General features: G+C 42.7%; 1 pseudogene; it reads right to left on the reverse strand.

The window, feature by feature from the left end:
- Positions 1 to 5,629: 5,629 nt before the first annotated feature.
- On the reverse strand, positions 5,630 to 6,144 carry LOC117511630 (annotated as a pseudogene).
- Positions 6,145 to 21,154: the final 15,010 nt, after the last annotated feature.

Below are 21,154 nucleotides of genomic sequence, written 5' to 3' on the forward strand. Positions count from 1 at the left end.
GAAGCATTTCAAGGTCTGGAGTGGCCTGGCCAGTCTCCAGACCTGAACTCGAAACCTGAAAGATCTGGAGAAGATCTGTATGGAGGAGTGGACCAAAATCTCTGCTGCAGTGTGCAAACTTGGTCAAGAATGACAGGAAACATCTGACCTCTGTAACTGCAACCAAAGGTTTCTGTACCAACTATTAAGTTCTGTTTCTCTATTGTATCAAATACTTATTTCATACAAGAAAATACAAATTAGTTATTTAAAAATCATGTTATTTTCTGATTTTTTTGTTTGTTTGTTTGTTTAAATTCTGTCTCTCACAGGTGAAGTGTACCTACGATAAAACTTACAGACCTATCCATTCTTTGTAGGTGGGAAAACTTGCAAAATCGACAGTGTATCAAATATTTATTTGCCTCACTGTACATGGACAGGATATACTGAGTGCTAAATGTGTTGGTACAGATGAATTTGGGACTCAGACAATTTAATAATCAACTTTATTCTTGCATAGAATTTGGCTGCATATTATGATACTATGCTTCCTAGAGGGAGATTTTTCTTACCACTGTCACCTGTGTGCTTGCTCTAGAGGTTGGTAAAGCAATATTATTGTGATTTGGTGCTATATAAATGAAATAAATAGAACTGAATGTGGGGGCATGGTGCCCCTTCCCACTGGTAAGATGCACGTTGTTATGTGCAGACGCAGGTTGAGGAGCAGACCAATGTCTGACCGAACCCAGCGCTAAATAACCAGAAAGCGGTTCCACAAACAAAACGATTTTATTTCCCCCTCTAGTGCAATAATTAGTGTACAACATAAATATTTAGTTTGTCTGGTGGAGTGAAGGACGGCGCGCTCTCCAGCGCCCAAAAGGATCGAAGCCTCGGCGCCTCTGGACTCAGATTCACCGCCAAACACCCCCCAGGTGGACACGACAAACTGACTCTGTGAAGGATGGAAAAGGTGAGGTAAGTCAACAGAGCTACAGCAAATATCCCTCAGAGGCATACACTATCAGCAACACATTCAGGTCTGAATTTAAGCTTTATGTAAATGAGCAGCTTCTCACAACAGGTGGAGGATCATCAGTCCGTACGCCACGGCAGTGAGAAGCAAACTGCACAATTCTCATCAATGTTCAAATACACTGCGTAACAAAATACCAAATTACTATTAACGATCATTCAGACAATAATCACCTCTGATGTGTGCTGACAGCATGTGTCCCTCACCCGTCCTCCTTCACAGGCACGATGTGTCAAACCCTGGCGTGGTCCTCAGCGTCTCACAAACGAACGTCACAAGGTCGAGTTCCCGGCAATTCTGCTTGAACCACTCATGGCTTAAATGCAGAATGCCATCTCATTATCTGCTTCAACTGAAAGTCTTTAAGTTTACATGTGAGCATCATCCACAGGTGCTGCGAGTCAGTAGGCCTGCACGTGAACATCCTCCACAGGTGCAGCTAATAATGCTGATGAGGGTGAAGGACTCTTCTGCCAGCACCGTCTCCACAGACAAAAACCAGTTTGCATACCACCTGGAGAGCGAAGAAAAGAAAACAACACAAAAACATCCAGCCAAACCCCCCAACACACAACACACGTTGCAATGCAACAATAGCATTTCTCCTACGATTAGTTTGACATATGCTTGTAGAACTTTATAATTGAACAGATGATCACAAAACACAACTTAAAGCTACAATGTGCCACAGGTAGGGGTGTTTACAAGCAGAAATGGAAATGGTATCAAACCATCTGTACAGTAGTGTATAATTACAACAAATCAGTGTGTTTTCATAAGCTTAGCATGGGCCCTTTTATGCATATGGACGTCATGGAGGCGTCCATGTTGCAGTGCCATTTGATACCGTAGTTCAAAAGTGACATACATACTCTGTCTTTAGCATTTTGCAGCATGGCTGAAAGACTGAAGTAGAAAGAATAAGTGGTTGCTCTCCAATATGCTGTCTACAGCAGGGGAGGGCAATCATGTGCCATGAAGGGCCAAGACAATTTTCAATTTAATTTATTTTCATTTATATAGCGCCAAATCACAAAAGACTTGCCTCAAGGCACTTCACACAAGTAAAGTCTAACCTTACCAACCCCCAGAGCAACAGTGGTAAGGAAAAACTCCCTCTGAGAAAGAAACCTCAAGCAGACCAGACTCAAAGGGGTGACCCTCTGCTTGGGCCATGCTACAGACATAAATTACAGAACAATTCACAGAAACAGAACAATTCACAAAACAAATATACAGGACATGCTGTTGGTGCACAGGACAGGAGGGTCGTCAGCACAAATACAATTCCCATCTCTGGATGGAACTGTACCTTAAACAGAGAGAAAAAAACAGAATCAGGCATCAGAAAGACAAGAAATACTGTATAATTTGCCAGCATTGATCAACAAGAAAAACAGAAGAAATACAAAGGTGATCGCTGTCCACGAGCCCTAAGCTTCACTAAAAGACCCAGAGGTTAGGTAAAGTTGAGGCCGCGGCATGCTCTGTTTCCTAATATAATGACTTAAAAGAGTAAAAAGCATAAAACAAAACTATACCAGTATGCTAGCCATACGAAAGGGAAAATAAGTGCATCTTAAGTCTGGACTTCAAAGTCTCCACAGAATCTGACTGCTTTATTGATGCAGGGAGATAAGCGAAAGCTCTACGACCTGCAGTCTTCTTATTCACCCTAGGGACACAAAGTAGTCCTGCACCCTGAGAATGTAAAGCCCGGGCCGGTACGTAAGGTTTAATTAGGTCAGCAAAGTATGGAGGTGCCAGTCCATGAACAATTTTATGGACTAGTAGCAGAACCTTAAAATCTGATCTCACTGGGACAGGAAGCCAGTGAAGGGATGCCAAAATGGGTGTAATGTGGTTGTACTTTCTGCTTTGTGTCAAAAGTCTGGCAGCAGCATTTTGAACCAATTGGAGAGCCCTAATGCTAGACTGCGGTAAACCAGAAAATAGAACATTGCAGTAGTCCAATCCAGAAGAGATAAAAGCATGGATCAGCATCTCAGCATCAGCCATTGACAGGATGGGAGGAATCTTCGCTATATTTCGCGGGAGGAAGAAAGCAATCCTCGTAATATTTCTAATGTGGAGGTCAAAGGACAATGTAGGATCAAAAATTACCCCAAGGTTCCTCACTTTCTCAGTGTGATGTATGACACATGAGCCTAGACTGAGCATTAACTGGTCAAATTGATGTCTCACTGGACCAAGAACAATCATTTCAGTCTTATCAGAGTTTAAAAGTAGGAAGTTTCTAGACATCCAACTTCTCACTGATGCAAGGCAACCTTCTAAGGATTTTATGTGAACGAGATTACTAGCAGTTATCGGCATGTATAACTGAGTATCATCACCATAGCAGTGAAAGGTAATTCCAAAACACCATAATATGTGCCCAAGGGGTGCTATATAAAGGGAGAAAAGCAGGGGGCCTAAGACGGACCCCTGTGGAACCCCAAATTTCATGTCACTAAGGTTAGAGGTAGTGTTACTGTAGAAAACACAGTGAGAACGACTGGTCAAGTATGACGTCAGCCATGCAAGGGCACTCCCAGTAATCCCAAAATGATTTTCCAGCCTTTCAAGTAGAATATGATGATCCACAGTATCAAATGCAGCACTGAGATCTAATAGCACCAGAACCGTGGTGGTGTCCGAGTCCATTGTAAGCAGAAGATCATTCACGACTTTAGTGAGAGCTGTCTCTGTGGAATGATATTTTCTAAAAGCAGATCGCAGTGGCTCAAAGAGATTATTCTCAGTAAAATAGTCCACGAACTGCTGTGACGCCACGTTTTCCAGAATTTTAGAGAAAAATGATAGATTTGATATTGGCTGATAGTTTTTCAATAGATTAGGGTCAAGTAATGGTTTACTCACTGCAGATTTGAAACATTTAGGAACGGATCCAGAAGTTAAAGGAAGATTAATAATTTCCAGCACAGTTGGCCCAAGAGTGGGCCACAGGTCCTTAAAGAGTTTTGTTGGTATAGGATCAAATAAGCAGGTTGTGCTTTTTGTTGACGTTACAAGTTTTGTCAGCATGCCTAGTGAAATACTATCAAATTCTGTAAATATAGGTAATACCTCAGTAATAGCGCCCTCCTCAATTGCAGGATGTAGTGGCTGGGTTAAGGCATGCTGGGATATGTTTAACCTAATGTCTTCTATTTTCTTCTCAAAGTAATCCAGGAAATCTTGAGCTGTAAAAGGAGAGCGAACTACAAGTGGTTGTCCATCAATAAGTGTTGCCACTGTGTCAAACAACAACTTTGAGTTATGCTTGTTTTTGTTGATCAAATCAGAGTAATCGGTCCACTTTGTAGCCAATAATGCATGCTTATAGTCTAAGATAGCGTCACACCACGCAAGGTGTAATATTTCTAATTTTGAATGACACCATTTCCATTCTAGACCCCTTGCCTTGTGGTAGAGAAGCTTGAATCTTCGACTGGACTGGGTTGCTTGATGCGAGGACGTTTCGATTCTAATCGCAGAAGCTTCCTCTGCCTTGCTTCACATCATGAGGGACGTGACTAAATGTATGTGCTGGTGGGCAGGCCTTATTTAAGGGAGGACAGCTGTAGGTTTAAGCCATGTTTGTTATGTGTCGGACGCGGTCGGAGCACTGACCCAGCGTTTGACAGGACCCAGCACGAAATAAGCAGAGCACGGTTCAAAAGATAACAGAATTTAATAATCATAATAAGTGCAGTGATAAACAACCAAAAATGTCCGCGGTCTGGTGAGGTGAAAACACGGTGCGCTCTCAGCAGCGCAAACGGTCTGGAGCCACAGCAGTTCGGACCCAGGGACCCCGCCGACACCCCCCCAGGTGACCGCGACAAACCGAGTCTGTGAAGAAAGAAAACATGAGGTGAGTCCAACACTCTCCACCCAGAGAGAGACAGCTCAAAAGGGTGCACACAATCAGCAAACACTTCCTGGCTTAAATATATATCAGCTTCTCACCCTGCAGGCACGGAACAACTCAGTTCAAATCTCCACTGCAGCAGAAGCTGATTAGACAATTAGCATAACGTGACAGCTCACTAACACAAGGTGTGAGGGGCACCAAATCCACTGTCATAAAAGTCACCAAAACCAAATTACCTCAGGAAGTGTGCTGAAGAGCGTGAGACCTCACCCAATCCTCCTTCACAGACTGTGGCGTCAAACCTGGAGCGGTCTCTGCGTCCGTAATGGTGAGATTGTTCTCCTTACGTCGATCTCACACGTCTGCTCACAAGGTCGAGTCTCTGGCAATCACACACTGTGCATTCAAGGTTTAAATGCAGCAATCTCTGATCAAGACAGAATACACCACAGCTGTGAGTCCTGATGACCTGCACGTGAAAACAAGCCTCAGGTGTTCAGGGTGAGGTCCTAATGCTCAGCCACTCAGTCCTGAATGCATACCACCTGGTGGGAGAAACAGAAAACAAAAACAAAGCCAGCCAAACACCCCAGCCCACAACAGTACCCCACCCTCACGGGAAGCCTCCTGGCGACCACACGAACCTGGGCCAGGAAAAACACCCCCCTCCAGGGACCATGGCTGGAATGTCGGCTGGGAGCAAAAAAAACCAAAAAAAAAACCACCTCCTGCAGCTTCAGTCTCAGCTCCGTGTGCTGACGATCCAGCTGGGATCTTGTCTCCAAGAGCCGAGCGTTACTGCGCTCTGAAGACAGCTCCGTCGTCGGCTGCTCAACCTCATGTGAATTTCATCATGCGCTCATTGACCCTCTCAATGTTGAGCTTCTCTTCTAGTTTTTCCTTCAGCTGGATGATACGAGCTTCCAGCCGCCTCTTCTCTGCTAACAGGGAACTCTGTGTTGAGACTATAGATCTCATCCTTTCACTCCCTGAGCCTGTCTGCAGTAGACAGCTCCTCCTGGATGTGTAACATGTCTCCCTCCATGGCTTTAAGCTTCTTATCACTGTCTTTAGCATCATTAACTGCTTCATCCCCGAACATTCACAGCTCTTCCAGTCCTCTCATCTGGTCTTTCATTCGGGCCTGCAGTTTCTTCAAGTGCTATAAGACATTATCGCGATTTTCAGTAGCATCTTCAAGATGGCCTTCAAGCCCTCCCAGATCCAGCTCCCGTTTCTTCTTGGCAGAGTGGGCCTGGAAACATTACCTATATACATCCTCCAGCTGAATCTTCATCTCCTCCAGTCGCTGCTCCATGGCACGGTTGGACCTCTTCAAACTATGAACTCTTTCCGAAGTCATCCGTCTCGGTCTTGAGCACTTTATTAAATCGGTCAAGTTCATCTTTCAGGTCTGTAAGAGTCTTTAACTCTCTTGCCAGGGTCAACACTTTTGTCTCCTCCCTGGCCTCCGCTTCGGCACGATCATACTCCTCTGCATGTAGAGTAGCAATACGTTTCTCTTTGGCCCACATCTGGTCAGACTTTCTTTTTTTTTTTGCTTCCTCTCCGGATTGGAGACGATCTGCCGAAGGTGGTCCTGGTCCACCAAGAGGTCATCCATTTCTCTTGCTGCAAACAGATCTCTATCTTATCCGGTTTGTCCATATGCTGAACTTTTCTACTCCAGCTGCCGCTGAACACCGTCCAAATTCCCACTGGACTCCTTTGAGGCCCTCTTCAGCCCCCTCTACTGACAAGGCATTCTATCCTGCCTTTGTCTTTCTTTCAGCCAGCTGAGTCTAGAGAGCAAAGACATACTTCTCTACAGTCTTCTTGCTCTCATTCTCTTCTTTCAGCTTCTCCTGCAAAATATACCCCTCATCCTCCATCTACCCTAGGCAGATGGAGAAGGAAGGTGTCTACTGGACTTCCTCTTGGAGCAGCTCCTGAATGTCCTGCAGCTGACACTCCAGTGCAGAGATATCTTTTGTTAAATTTGATGGTCTTGCCTACTGCTTCATTTAGCGGACCTATTAGCGTCTCCACCTCTGACTGCATCTTTGCATTCGTTTCTGTCAGCTCTTGCTTCTGTCATTCACTTTACACAGATTTGGCCAGGAGTTCATAAACCTGTGCATTCAGCCTTCTTTCGACCATGTTCAGAGTCTGCCTAGTCACAAAACAAAAAGAAAAACACAAACAACCATACCAACACCCCCCCCCCTCCCCAGAGGACCATCCCATCAAACCCTGGGAAGAGGAGAAAAGAAAAAACAAAACACAACCCAAACTTAAGCTTGCAAAAAAAAAAATCTACCCCCCCCCACCCCCGAACGACATGTAGGGACTAACACCCCCCAGAGGACATCCTGCCAGCTCCAGGAGTAATAACCACAGCTGAGGTCCCTCTGGGATCCAAAGTCACCCACGGGGGCTCCCAGCGCCTCCCAGAGGACCGTTCCATCAAACCCCAGGAGACACCCCCCCCATGACTAACAACAGACCCAGCCCCGGCCGTCTACGGCTAGATGGTCCCACAGTCATTTCCCCCCCAGAGGACACCACAGTCATACCCTGAGGGTGGAAACTGGGGGGGGGGGGGGAAACATACAAACAAACAAAACAACAACCCCAACCCCACCCCCTCAGCGCAGGGGAAACTGGAAGTACGTCCAGTGTCACCAACCATGACTATACCCCAAAGTCAACCGGGAGGAGTGGAACAGCGGTAATGGCGTACGGCACAAGACGGCGCCACCCCTCCGACTTTTAAACCAGCCACCAGCTGCGGGTATATTCCACTGCCCCAAACCTCAGCTACGCCGATGGCGTACGGCTCAAAGGCGCGCTGAAGCCGGAGGTGGAACAGGGAAGTAACGAAAAACACCCCTAAACCCCCCCCATCCGGGTGCAGAGGTTACCTGGGAAACGCCCAGCATAACCGAACTGCACCACCCCAGCAACGCCAATGGCAAAACGGCACAGAGGCGCGCCAAGGCTGGAGGTTGTAAAGGGAATGTAAAAAAAAATAATAATACCCCAAACCCCCCCCTCCCAGGTGCAGAGGTTACCTGGGAAACGCCCAGCATAACCGAACTGCACCACCCCAGCAACGCCGACAACGTACGGCTCAAACGGCTGGGGCCAGAGGAGAAGACAGGGAAGAAAAAAAATAAAAAAATAAAAAATACCCCCCCCCCCCCTCCCGGGTGCAGAGGTTACCTGGGAAACGGCCAGCACAACCAAACTGCACCACTCCAGCAACGCCGACAACGTATGGCTCACACGGCTGGAGCCAGAGGAGAAGAGAGGGAACAACAAAAACAAAAAAAAGAGAAAAAGAAAAAACAACCCAATTACCCCCCCCCCCCCATCACCCCCCAGGGGACCGTCCCATCAAACCCTGGGAGGTGAAACCAAAAGAAATAAAAAAAGAAAGACCAACAGACAAACATAAAGTCACCTGGGTCAACCTATGCTCCAGACAGCCTGCATTTTCAACTCCAGACCACAGACAGTGCTTTAAACCCACAAAAACAACAAATTAACCCCTGATAAAACACCTCATACTAAAACAAGAAACAGATAATAGACCAATAAAAAAAACTAACATTGGCCTACATCGTCAAGTGCAAAGAATGGAAAAACATTGTTTTCCATCCTTTGAACCTGAACGGTAATGTGACTCTGTCACCAACAGAGGGAGCCAAAGTGCCAAATAAGAAAATCCCCGTGGTAACAGAGTAAAAACCAATTCACACTGCTGTAAATGACAGCAGGTTATACCAAACAGCTTAAAGTGCAAACTAAATACCACCGGGGCTGCAACAACAGGCGTCGGAGCCAGCTGCACGGGAGGAGACGGGGCTACAGCCATAACAGCGGGGTGCGACGCGACCCAAGCTGTGAACTCCGCCATGCGCGCACCAACGCGCACAACCCGGGCGGAGAACACCCGCAACTGATTCCGGATCAACTCCAACATCTGCTCCAGCCTTCCCGGCAAAAATACCGTCTCTGCTTCCGCTGGTCCATTGTTAAATGGCCAGAGACTACTGTTATGTGTCGGACGCGGTCGGAGCACCGACCCAGCGTTTGACAGGACCCAGCATGAAATAAGCAGAGCACGGTTCAAAAGATAACAGAATTTAATAATCATAATAAGTGCAGTGATAAACAACTAAAAATGGCCACGGTCTGGTGAGGTGAAAACACAGCGCGCTCTCAGCAGCGCAAACGGTCCGGAGCCACAGCAGTTCGAACCCAGGGACCCCGCCGACACCCCCCAGGTGGCCGCAACAAACCGAGTCTGTGAAGAAAAAAAACATGAGGTGAGTCCAACACTCTCCACCCAGAGAGACACAGCTCAAAAGGTGCACACAATCAGCAAACACTTCCTGTCTTAAATATATATCAGCTTCTCACCCTGCAGGCACGGAACAACTCAGTTCAAATCTCTACTGCAGCAGAAGCTGATTAGACAATTAGCATAACGTGACAGCTCACTAACACAAGGTGTGAGGGACACCAAATCCACTGTCATTACTTCATAAAAGTCACCAAAACCATTATTCAACAGTGGCGGCGCCAAGGGGGGGGGGCTTGGGGGGACTTAAGCCCCCCCAATAATGAGCCAACCCCCCCTCAGCTCCCCCAATAATTCTGCCAATAATGTGAATAGTGAATGACATATTTGTAGATCTCAACTGCAGTTTTGCGCTGAGAATGTCTCAATATTGCATAACTGAGCTGAACTGAACTGATGAATGCAATCATTCTAAGTGATGTGTGTGTGCATTGATACCACATTTTAGAGGAGCACAGGTGACTAAAACATATACCTTCATATTTATAAAGCAATTTACTATATATTGTTTATTTTGATGACATCTTGTGGAGCCCCTCCAACTTTTACCGCAGCCCCCCTCACCCCCCCCCCCCAACAAATATTTCCTGGTGCCGCCACTGTTATTCAACAATGATTTTGAGGACAGTGAGCTTATGTTAATGAGACCCAGACTAAGGACCTCATTGGAGTTGACAGTTGAACTGTTTGGATTGTAGCATATATAAGATGCCTAGAAATAGGTTTAGGTTTGAGACATTCCACGTGCGTTGTAGGTAGCAGACACAAAATCTTTGCTATTGCTGGAACAACCACTGGGCCATCCTCAGTTTCAACATCATCCAATGTAGTAATGGGTATTAAGTTTGCAAAGCATATCCCTCTATGATTTTTATGGACCACAGTGGAGCAGGTGTTTATGTTCAGGGGAGAAGCTCATCAGCAAACTTACTTGCTGAGGTGATTGGTTGCAAGGCAAACTTGCATTGTTTTGGCCCTTGTTGTCCACCCCTGGTCTGCAGGCTGTTAGCACAAACTAACAAGTTTGAGAACTCTTATTTTTGTGAAATGGATGATCATACACATTGCTTGTCACAAGAGAAGGCAAAGAACCATTAACCTCCATCACCAAAGAAGCAAAAGCATGAAGGAAAACAAAATCATAACCAGGAACATCATAATGCAGTTTAAAAGTTCACATACAGACTGTAGCTTTAAGGATGACCCATACTTGCTTTGATAGTATTTACATAAAACACAGATATTTAGCGAATGCAGAGGCTTCTGAATTTGATCAATGACGGTACATGTATCAAGCAGGTGTTTGGAAGGATGAGCACAAAACGGGGACAAAAGTGGAATGTGCCGACATCAGTCCACAATTAAGTCACGACTGGCTTTGCTACCGCTGTTTGTGTGAGATGCATGAATGACAACTATAACCGGTCATCAGCATAAAGTTTACACGGCAAAGCCATGTTTACCCATAATACTCTGTGATGCCTGTGTTACACAGAAGTGGGAATCGTCTTTTACTCTCCTGTTGACAGTCATGATGGAGCCAGATGTGGTTGACAGATTTGTGACCAATTGTAAAAGACGTTACTGCTGAGGATATGGAGATGGACGTACAGAGGAAGGAGGTAAAAAAGAAACACAATGGGTTTGGCAGAAAGGGAAGAAGGAGACTCAACAGGAAAGTTTGTAGAGGGGATTTTTTGTCTACCTCTCTCTTCCATCCTGTCATTCACCCTCACTCTTTCTGCCTAACCTCCTTCATTCACTGTGTAGTCATTTTTGTTCTTTCTCACACACACACACACACACATTTTTTTTTTTCTATGCAGGGGGCAGCTGTGTGAGTTAGAGCAACAGCTGCATGGATTAGAGCCAAAGTAAGGAAAGGGAAGAGGGAGGTACGGCCAAAACTTTAAGTCCTGGCAAATTTAATATTGTTATCAGATATGAATAAACTGTAGAACACAGAGAACGTGCAGAACGTGCTATATCGAAACTGAGAGAAAATGTTGGAAAGAAAGGTATTTGTGTGTGTGTGTGTGTGTGTGTGTGTGTGTGTGTGTGTGTGTGTGTGTGTGTGTGTGTGTGTGTGTGTGTGTGTGTGTGTGTGTGTGTGTGTGTGTGTGTGTGTGTGTGTGTGTGTGTGTGAGAGAGAGAGAGAGAGAGAGATAAAGGGCCTTTGTGGAATATGTGCTATAACCAGCACCACAAGTCTGACAATGTGACTGGTTTATGTCATGTTACGCCCAAAATGCATCTATAAGACTAAAACCTTGTTGTGACTGTCATGCATGTGCATCTCGGAAGCTCACGATCTATAACTGTGACAGACCGGCGTGTGAAGATCACAGCTGCCCACAATTGAGAGCAATTGCGTATGTTGGTGATATAATGCACCAGGCTTTTATGTATAGTGTGACATGCACAAACACAATTGTAGTACACCCAGAGCAAAACTTTAACACAACCGTGGCACCTACGGAAAAACTACCAGTGATATATTTTAGAACATGGAGAACACTTGGCCAAGATCACACCAACCCTAACCCCAACCATTTTCAGTTCACCACAGACTATGTCCTAAATGCTGTAAGATTTCCCAAGGTAAGGACAAGGTTTCACACCCTGAGAGATTGGGGTTGTTTTGGGCGGCACACCTGACTTTATACCCTTATGCTTTGCATAAACCCACACATTCAGACCTGGATATAAGTATATATATATATATATATATATATATATATAAGTATATATATATATATATATATATATATAGAGAGAGAGAGAGAGAGAGAGAGAGAGAGAGAGAGAGAGAGAGAGAGACACACTATGGTTACCCACTTAGCTCTTGCACTGTAGATTCTAAAGATAGTGCCCTGGGAATTCATGCAAGATATGTGACCTCATATGCTTTTACATTTGTGATGCCGATGCGTATGTTTTCATCTTAAGAGCATCTGCTCAACATCTTCATTGTAAATGTTATGGAAAAGAAATGAAAATCCTCTCTCATCAAATGAAGCAGATTTCTTCCTGTTCTTGTGGTAACATAACCCATACATAAAGTGAAGTCAAGCACGCATATATGTCGTACACACATCACTGTGCACACAAGCTATAGGTGCAGATACACATACATGAAGAGTGTAAGCAGATACAAACATACGCATTGTTCTGTGTCAGACTGCCATTACGTGTTGCTCAGGGGATATTTAGCAGAGCGAACACTTCATCAAAACAGGAAGTGTTTTATGCAGCTAAAACATTCCATTTTTAACTCTAACACGGCAAACTAAAATAAATACACACACAGCGCACACTACAGGGCAGGTCACTGTGGGATTTGGGTAGTTTTAGACTAAAATTAGAAGTCATGTGATCAAGCCTCTGTTGTCCACTGTTGATTATACAGTTGTATGCAAAGGTTTGGGTACCCCTGATAATTTTCATGATTTTCCTTTATAAATCATTGGTTGTCTGGATCAGAAATTTCAGTTAAATATATCATATAGCAGATGAACACACTGATATTTGAGAAGTGAAATGAAGTTTCTAGTATTTACAGAAAGTGTGCAATAATTATTTAAATAAAATTGGGCAGGTGCATAAATTTGGGAACCATTGTCATTTTATTGATTTGAATACATTTAGCACTAATTAATGGAACAGAAAATTGGTTTGGTAAGCTCATTGACCCTTGACCTCCTTACACAGGTGAATCCAATCATGAGAAAGGGTATTTAAGGTGGCCATTTGCAAATGTTTCCCCTCTTTGCATCGCTTCTAATGAGTGACAACACGGGAGCCTCTAAACAACTCTCAAATGACCTGAAAACAAAGATGGTCATCATGGTTTAGGGGAAGGATACAAAAAGCTATCTCAGAGATTTCAGCTGTCAGTTTCCACTGTGAGGAACATAGTGAGGAAATGGACGATCCGAGTTAAGGAATGAAGTGGCAGGCCAAGAAAAATCTCATAAGCTGAAGCGAAGGATGGTGAGAACAGTCAGTCAACCCACAGACCTGGTCCAAAGACCTAAAACATGATCTTGCTGCAGACAGTGTCTCTGTGCATCGTTCAACTATACAGCAAACTTTACACAAGGAGATGCTGTAAAATGCTGTAAAGCCTTTTCTGTGTACATGCCACAGAGTCATTTGAGGTATGCCAAAGCACATTTGGATAAACCAGCTTCATTTTGGAATAAGGTGCTGTGGACTGATGAAACTGAAATTGAGTTATTTGGACATAAAAAGGGGCAGTATGCATGGCTAAACAGAACACAGCATTCCAAGAAAAACACTTGCTACCTACAGTAAAATTTGGAGGTGGTTCCATCATGCTGTGGGGCTGTGTGGCCAGTGCAGGTACTGGGAATCTTGTTAAAGTTGAGGGTCACATGGATTCCAGTCAATATCAGCAGATTCTTGAGAACAATGTTCAAGAATCAGTGACAAAACTGAAGTTGCACTGGGGCTGGATATTTCAACAAGACAATGATCCTAAACACTGCTCAAAATATACTAAGGCATTCATGCAGAGGAACAAGTAAAACATTCTGGAATGGCGATCTCAGTCCCCCGACCTGAATATTATTGAAAATCTGTGGTGTGATTTTAAGCAGGCTGTCCATGTTTGGAAACCAACAAACCTCAGATGTTTTGTAAAGAATGGTCCAAAATACCTTCAGCCAGAATCCACTCACTGGAAGCTATAGGAAGCGTTTAGAGGTTATTTCTGCAAAAGGAGGATCTACTAAATATTTTTTCTGTTGGGGTGCCCAAATGTTTTTAACTTATTAAATAAAATCACTCACCACACTCACTTTGTGTTTGTCTGCTATATGATATATTTAACTGAAACTGCTTATCCAAACAACCAATGGTTTATAAAGGAAAATCATGGAAATCATCAGGGGTGCCCAAACTTTTACATACAACTGTATATGCCATTTGATTGACAAACTGAATAACCAATCAATACAGCAGCTTTTGTGTAATAGATGGTTACAAATGGAACAGATCCAGACAGGATTACATATCTTAAGAGTTACTGTAAATCTTTTTTTGGTGTGGTACACGTGATGAAAACAAAATACAGATGAGTCGTCACTGGATTCCGGTCCATCAGTTGGTGTGGGTCTGACTGTTCTCATGCTGCAACATATTCTCATGACATCTTTCCTATTCACCCTAATGAGGTTTCAAATCCTGCAAAATTTTGCAAAACTTCGAAGAGTTCGCCACACTGCAAGATGTCAGTAACATAGAGAACTGCACTGAGATGCTCTGATCAGGCTGAAATTTAACTGCTGTACACGGACAAAAGCATTAACATTGCAACATAAACATCTTTGTATATTGTGCCTAAAACTCTTGTAGATATATTATCTGGATTTTTAGATGTTGTTATTGTGTTTGTTTTATGTAAACATGTGAGAAGCTCAGGTTGTTTCTCCGTTTTTTTATTTTCAGTGGGAATTGCTGTGAACCGCGATCGCTTCCTGTTCATGTCGTTCTGTTGGAAAGTGAAGTTTGCTCTTTAACGTCCTGCTTATTGTCCTTTATAACACTGTTTGTCCAGTTTGTTCCAGAGTAATATATATAAAATGTCTGAAATTCGGTTTGCATTTATTAAATCCCATGCAGGTTAAACATAGACACAGATTATTTGGAATATTTATTTTAGCAAGTTTTCAGGGTCTCATGCATGCAGAAAAGCATAAAAAAATTACATTTCTGTAGTATAATGTTCATTTACAATTGTCGTCATGTGGTTTCTCTATGCTGTTTAGACTGCAGTGACTCTGGCGTGCAAGGGATTATGGGATATTTCAATAGGGCGAATGATATGATACAAAAAGATAAAGATAAGAGTGATATTTTGTGCATATTCCAACAAATTTCCATGCATATGTGCAACACATGTTTTGCATTTAACATGTAGAAACAAGTATCTGAGGTTTGGTGAATGTTAGGTTTAGGATTATAATAATGAGTAACAGATGACTTACTGCATTTGATTTACACTTTGCTGATCCATCATCTTGTTGCTGGTGATGTCATCACTTCCTCCTGGTGGAATAATACGTGGAATATGTGCACATTTTGACTCAAAAATATGCACAAATATGTATGTACAAAGGTTTTACCTTTACTTTGTCATTCATTTTACCACAGAGTTTTTGTGTGAACTTGCATCACAGTAAGCTTCTCAGTAGGTCAGAGGTCAAAGATGACTGACAGTGTCCTGACACAAATCACAGAGTGCCCTTGGTTTTGTTTGGAACACAAGCAAGTGGCCATGATACACTGTATAGGTGTAATTGTGTATCCATTAATGAACTAAATAAATAAATCAGAAACCAGCTGATTGTAATTAGTTCAGCTCTTCAGGCAGGTTGAGGAGTTAATTATCGAGATCACCTGTTTTAGGTGCACAGGTAGAAGCAACACATGGGAAGGCTTTTACTTTCTGAAGCCGGAGTTTTACACCTCTGCAGAAATTATTGTGTTAAATTTGAGTCTGTGGGTAGCTATCACTCAAAGTCATGATTCATGTGTGTGATATATGGTTCTTGTTCTTTATTTTTCTTGTAATATGTGATAAATATCACATGTATACATATTGTCACAGGGCATATATCATTGTCAGCAACAATATATGCTGACGTTCATGACACATTTTGTTGCCGGTGTCAATATGCTGTAACAAGGGGTTCTGCAGGAAGTGTTGTTTGTAGTATTGGCTGATATTTCCCTGCATTCTGTCTGACAACTGTAGCCCATGTGTTTAATGGTGATCAAACTCATTTAAGTTTCTTCTTGAGTTCGTGTTTGCTTGTGCCTTTTGAATAATAAATAACTGCAGGCTTTCATGAGGACTCTGAGGGCAAACGTGGATGTCGATCAGAAGTATTAAGGCTTTACTGCGTCATTCCTTTTTTCTGTTACCGTACTCTACGTTGCATTTGTACTTTACAACTGCTGATTTTTCAAAATTTTAAGTACTGTTCACTCAATATCATAACATCTGCTGATGCTGCAGAACAGCTGCTGACCACAGTGCGACATCCTCTTTTTGTTTCCAAAGAAGTTATTCATCACAGTTTTTGAGCAGCCACTTATTAGCTGCAATTCTGCACAAGGCAGGATGAGACAAGAACTGATCACTTCAGTACACACATGCACAGCGCCCTGGGGGACGCAAGGTCGAGGCCCCACACTGCCACCTGTGGGGTTCTTCAGGGGTCCGTTCTTGGCCCCACCTTATTCACCATCTATGTGCTCCCCCTGGGTCACATCATTGGCAAGCATGGAATATCCTTCCACTGCTATGCCGATGATACTCAGCTCTACCTGCGAACCGACCCCACATCCCCGACAACCGCTCTGTCTACACTTAGAGCCTGCCTGGAGGAGATAAAGGCGTGGATGACAGGAAATTTCCTATAGCTAAATAGCACCAAAACAGAAGCCATCCTTGTTGGCACACCACATCAGCTCCACTCTTCCCCCATTACAGCTGTCTCATTTTCAGGCCACTCCATCCCCTTCTCCTCCTCTGTAACAAACCTCGGGGTCAGGTTTGACCCCACCCTCTCCTTTGATCATCATATCCACCACTTCTGTAAAATCTGCATTTAACCCATCGTAATCACAGTTAGACACAATCCAAGCACTAGGATCAGTGGGCAGCCACAGTCCGGCGCCCGGGGACCAACTCCAGATGTAGAGACTCTGCCTTGGTCAGAGGCAGAGAAAGGAGCAGACCCTAAGTAAGCATGTTTTTTTTGTTGTTGTTATTGTTGTTGTTTATTGTGGGAGGAAACTGGAGTGCCTGGAGGAAACCCAGACAGGCACTGGGAGAACACGCAAACTCCACACAGAAAGGTGGGGAAGCGATCCCCTAACCATCTTGCTGTGAGGCATCAGTGCTAACCACTAAGTCACCGTGCGGCCAAGAGGTCGGGTGTATCCTGGACAGGTTGCCATTCTTAGTCCATGGGCCAAGCAGGTTTTCGGTACCACTAAAGGGGACTAAACAACACAGAATCCAGCCTCATTGTATCCTGGCCTACACAAAAATGTATGCTAGCCATCTCAGGGTGGTAGTTATAGCCAGGTAGGAGTCAGTGAAGGGTTACACAGAGGTTGAAATTTAAAAATGCTCCAATCATATTGAAAACTATACCGCATTATTTGTCTGAACATAAAGATTCCAAAAAGGTATAGTTTGGACTGTCTATGACTAACTGTTATGGAGTTATGTGGTAAAAATAGCAACAATGGTGTTAGTCAAAAATTATGCAAAATATTGGTTGAGTTAATAGGGTTTTAAAAAGGAATAGTTTGCACCATCTGTCATACTTAGTTGTCACGTTCCAGGGTAACATGCAACCCCAATTCCAATGAAGTTGGGACGTTGTGTAAAACGTAAATAAAAACAGAATACAATGATTTGCAAATCCTCTTCAATCTATATTCAATTGAATACACCACAAAAATAAGATATTTAATGTTCAAACTGATAAACTTTATTGTTTTTGTTCAAATATTTGCTCCTTTTGAAATGGATGCCTGCAACACGTTTCAAAAAAGCTGGAGCAGTGGTATGTTTACCACTGTGTTACATCACCTTTCCTTCTAACAACATCCAATAAGCGTTTGGGAACTGAGGACACTAATTGTTGAAGCTTTACAGGTTGAATTATTTCCCATTCTTACTTGATGTACAACTTCAGTTGTTCAACAGTCCCGGGTTTCTGTTGTCGTATTTTGCACTTCATAATGCACCACACATTTTCAATGGGTGACAGGTCTAGACTGCAGGCAGGCCAGTCTAGTACCCACACTCTTTTACTACGAAGTCACGGTGTTGTAACGCATGCAGAATGTGGCTTGGCACTGTCTTGCAGAAATAAGCAGGGACGTCCCTGAAAAAGACATTGCTTGGATGGCAGCATGTGTTGCTCCAAAACCTGGATGTACCTTTCAGCATTGATGGTGCCATCACAGATGTGTTAGTTGCCTGTGCCATGGGCACTAGCACACCCCCATACCATCACAGATGCTGGTTTTTGAACTTTGCGCTGGTAATAATCTGGATGGTCTTTTTCCTGTTTTGTCTGGAGGACACAACGGCCATGATTTCCAAAAAACAATTTGAAATGTGGACTCATCAGACCACAGCACACTTTTCCACTTTGTGTCTGTCCATTTCAAATGAGCTCGGGCCCAGAGAAGGCGGCGGCTTTTCTGGATGTTGCTGTTGTATGGCTTTCACTTTGCATGGTAGAGTTTTAACTTGCACTTGTAGATGTAGCGACGAACTGTGTTAACTGACAATGGTTTTCTGAAGTGTTCCTGAGCCCTCGCGGTAAGATCCTTTACACAATAATGTCAGTTTTTAATGCAGTGTCGCATGAGGGATCGAAGGTCACGGGAATTCAGTGTTGGTTTTCGGCCTTGCCACTTGTGTGAAGAAAGTTCTCCAGATTCTCTGAAACTTCTGATTATATTATGGACTGTAGATGATGGAATCCCTAAATTCCTTGCAATTGAACATTGAGAAACATTGTTCTTACACTGTTGGACTATTTTTTCACGCAGTTGTTCACAAAGTGGTGATCCTTGCCCCATCTTTGCTTGTGAATGGCTGAGCCTTTTGGGGATGCTCCTTTTATACCCAATCATGACACTCACAATTAGTGTCCTCAGTTCCCAAACTCTTATTGAGTGGTGTTAGAAGGAAAGGTGATGTAACACAGTGGTAAACATAGCACTGTCCCAGCTTTTTTGAAACGTGTTGCAGGCATCCATTTCAAAATAAGCAAATATTTGCACAAAAACAATCAAGTTTATCTGTTTGAACATTAAATATCTTGTCTTTGTGGTGTATTCAATTGAATATAGGTTGAAGAGGATTTGCAAATCATCCATGTGACCTCAAAACAGTGTGTACTCCACATTATGAACAATCCTAATTGCCCTTTTTTGTAATAAGTATAATGTTGTAAGCTGCTTTTGTGGGTGTTACCTCAGACCTCCACACAGTAGTTTAGATATGGTAAAAATAAACTGACAGTAGATCATATACAGTGACTTCCATTCCAGTACCTGTCTAGCTTTCCCCAAAACTGCCACACTCCTCTCCATCTTTGCTTGAACGTAACTTATGTGGCATTTCCAGCTGATTTTGTGGTCCAGTATCATACCCAGAAATTATTTTTTTTTCATATACTCTCTCAATAATAACATTTTGTATTTTGGATTTCCACCTCTGTAGCTATAAACATTTTCCAAATAACACAAATTTGGTCTTATTTCAATTTAAAGACAATTTGTTTGTTTTTTTTGTTTGTTTGTTTGTTTATATTTTTATTTTTTATCAAACTACATTTTTAATTTATTCATTTTTGTCATGATATTTCTCAAAAACAGCTGTAAATTATCCACAGAGCAAAAAATATTTGTGTCATCAGCAAACAGAATAACTTGGCATATGTCAGTTATGTACAGAGGGATCAGTTTTGGGTCTAAAACTGATCCCTCTGAGGTATACCAGAGATGATATTCATACTTGATGATTTATATTTGCCGGCATTTTCTCGCCCCTTAGTTATCCACAGACTCCCCCCAAATTTGTTGCTTTCTACTGTGTTTATTGACCAGACAGTTTTTATCATACAGTGACTTGTATGTGTTTAGGAATGTTTGCTGTGTTCACATCAGTGTCCTCATATATTTTATCCCAGTTTTGTGCCTGTAAATCATTCCTAAGTGCCTCCATCAATTCTTCTGTTTTTAAACATATATATTTTGAGTGATTTGTATCCTTGACTCTTTTTTTTTACAGTTCACTTCTTAAATGATCAACACTGGCAAGTGATCGCTGATGTCTCTTACTAACAGATGACTCTCTGTGTTATTTTCTACAACATTTATCAGTATATTGCCAATTAATGTTGCACAGTGTGTTGTTATTCTACTGGGTCTGGTGACATTTGGATACAAAGCTAAGCTGTACATTAAATTTATGAACACTTCAGTTGTTTTATGCTGCTTTGCCTTATGTGAGTCTATATTGACGTCACCACAGATAAAAATATTCTTTTGATTCTTATTGGTAAATGTTTTCTCGGCTCACTCCTGAAATATGTCCATATTAGATCCCGTTGATCTATACACAACTCACAATGATGTTTTTGTTTTTCCGTAGATGTTTCCACTGTAACACACTCCAGCACATCATCTGCCACTGTTGTCATGTTTTCCACCATCCTGTAATTACAGTTTTTGTCTGCATACAATGCCACACCCCCAACAAGTTTGTTGCCTGTTCACTTGGTACATTTTGTTTCCAGACAGTTCAAAGTCCACTCCTTTATCAGGGCTAATCCAGGTTTTTGATATTGGAATTACATTAAATGGAGTTTTTAAATTGTTCAAGTAATCTTCTATGTGGTGGAAGTTGGCATAAAGGCTTCTGACATTAAAGTGGATTTGTGACAATTTCTGATCAACCAAATAACTGCAATTATTGTTGATATTGCTGAAGAAGTTGTTCTCAGAATCAATGTAATTTTCCACATTTTGTGATTTATGTTCACCGTATTCAAACGTTTCCAGTTCTATTTCTTCATAATCTGTTTCCAAGGATGTTGTAATGTCATTATCACCTTCAGAAGATGATGAATTGGTACTGTCAGTGGTCATCATGAAGAGTGTTGGCAGATTGTACTACGGGGATCTCTGTAGTGTTCATTACTGTTACCTTCATGCTGACTCAGTCACTTGTACCTGTCCCATTCAGCTTGATGGAATACCTTGCAGTTTGAATTCCATGTTGATTGAATCCGGTTTTGTTTGTTCTTCTGGCAATATC

This window comes from Thalassophryne amazonica, chromosome 6 (assembly GCF_902500255.1).
Source record: "Thalassophryne amazonica chromosome 6, fThaAma1.1, whole genome shotgun sequence".
In the NCBI taxonomy this organism is placed as follows: Eukaryota; Metazoa; Chordata; class Actinopteri; order Batrachoidiformes; family Batrachoididae; genus Thalassophryne; species Thalassophryne amazonica.